Raw genomic sequence first — 2,176 nt, forward strand, 5'->3', positions numbered from 1 at the left:
TATTTTAAAATAATATATAATAAAATAAAAAATATATAACAATGTTATTTAAGGCATTTTTAAATATTTGTATATTTTTTCTGTTTCTGGTTAAGACCATCATAAAGAATATGTTCAAATCATATTTTTGTTTAAAACATAGAGCAACGCTATATAAATTTCATTTTAGGATAGGCACTCATTCTATATATTAAAAAGATAGAAGTTTTGAAAGAAAAAAAAAGAATGAAAAAGAAAAAGAATATATAAACTTTATATTTTTATATGTGTGACAATTAACTACAAAAAGCTAAATGAGGTCATTTTTCATAAAATTAGGATCAAAATTCTAGGTTTAACTATTATTATATTCTAACATTTTGCATTTCAGTACATCATACTAAAGCTGCGGCATTTTTCATTTAAACAAAACATTCAATCATTTTTAATTATTTGGTTAAAATTTTGTTATAAAAAATATTTTTATTTTTTTGTATTTATATGTTTTATATTTTTAATTACATAAGCTTAATTAGTTTAGGTCTTACTAATATAAATAAGTATGTAATATGATGGGTATGTTTTTAGAATTATATTATTTATTCTGTTTTAAAAAAAAATAAAAAAAATAAAAAGGTTAATATTTTCATGTATTATATATAATATTAAATAAATTATATTTTTAAAATATTTTGATGAAAAATTATATTATATAATAATATCTTTAATAAAATTAGTTAGTTAATAAATTTTGAATATAATAATCTAATTATTTGTCAAGTAATATTAAATAAAATTTTAATTATTTTATATTTTTATGTTACAGTTTAAAATTTTATTTTAATATAATTTTTTAATATCATAAAAATTTTTTGCATAATAATTAATCTTATGGAATAAAGAATATTCATATTTTTGTATTTATATGTTTTATATTTAATTATTCAAGAATCAAATATTCTATTATCCTTTAAAGTATTGTGTATTAAAGTAATGTCATTTAAAGCATTTATTTATGTACTAGGATATTCTGTATTTATTAGAGTCCATCAATTCTCTTCTTTTACATTAGCCTTTAATTTTTATCTAATCAAATCTAACGGTCTATATAAATATGGTGCATCTAATAAGCACATAATTGTTGTGCTCGTTTTAGACATACCCGAATAAAGTACACTATCAACTTGATAACTTAGTTTAAGTAACAAGAAATTTAAAAAAAGTTATTTACTTAAATATTTAATAAATACAAACATAAACATTTTGCTACTTAATTAAGTTTACTAGAAATTTTTAATAACCTAGATTAGTAACTAAATTAATAAACATATGCCTAATAATTACTTAGATTAAAAAAATAAACCTAAACAAATATTTAACTAACAAATCCATTTTAAAGTATTTTAAAGTATGTTTAACATCGTATCCTAACATTTAAATCATTCCTAACCATATATTCTGCCGCCTAACATATAATGCATACTACCTCTATAAAAGTATCCTAAGTATGGCAACACATCTATGTTTTAACATAAGCATAAGACAAAAAACAACACCAACCTCAAAGTCGGCTGCCCTTGTCATGTACCAAGTCGCGCTTAGTCTGTTAATATTTCAATCGTGATTATCAGTGCGCACCATCTTCTTTAAGTAATTCGGAAATATGATTAGAAAAGGGTAAAAATGGGAGAAAAAGCCAAGAAATGAAAGTAAAAAGCTCTTAATCAAGGCTATGGACGAGATACATATATATAGACATTATCCACTCTTATCTCGTTTACAGTGTAAACAAGATAAGATTACACATATCTATTTACACTATATACGAGATAAAGACTTTACACAATACGTGTACAAACGTGATACGGCCACGTCGTCTCGTGTCTTATCTCGTTTATAGTGTAAACGAGATACGTATAATCTTATCTCGTTTACACTGTAGACGAGATAAGAGATGCGACGCATTTCGGTAAAAACACTACAAATTTTCTATTTCGGTAAATAAAATATTTATTTTATTTATTTAAAAAGAAAAATCCCTTAGTTTCATTCCCCTTTGTTTTGTTCCATCCTATTCAATTTTACTACTAACAGCAATACAAACCAAGCCTTATATCAACGGTGAGTTTGGTAAAGCTTGTACTTTTAATTTATTAAAAATAATTTTTTAAAAATTATAGTATTTATTTTAGTAAAT

General features: G+C 22.3%; 1 protein-coding gene across 1 annotated transcript in view; it reads left to right on the forward strand.

Moving 5' to 3' along the window:
* The window catches only part of LOC107615621 (histone-lysine N-methyltransferase SUVR4-like), a 14,061-nt gene that overhangs the window by 9,489 nt on the left and 2,396 nt on the right, over positions 1-2,176 (forward strand). The window lies entirely within an intron of this gene.

The sequence above is a fragment of the Arachis ipaensis genome, chromosome B09 (genome assembly GCF_000816755.2).
Source record: "Arachis ipaensis cultivar K30076 chromosome B09, Araip1.1, whole genome shotgun sequence".
Classification (NCBI taxonomy): Eukaryota; Viridiplantae; Streptophyta; class Magnoliopsida; order Fabales; family Fabaceae; genus Arachis; species Arachis ipaensis.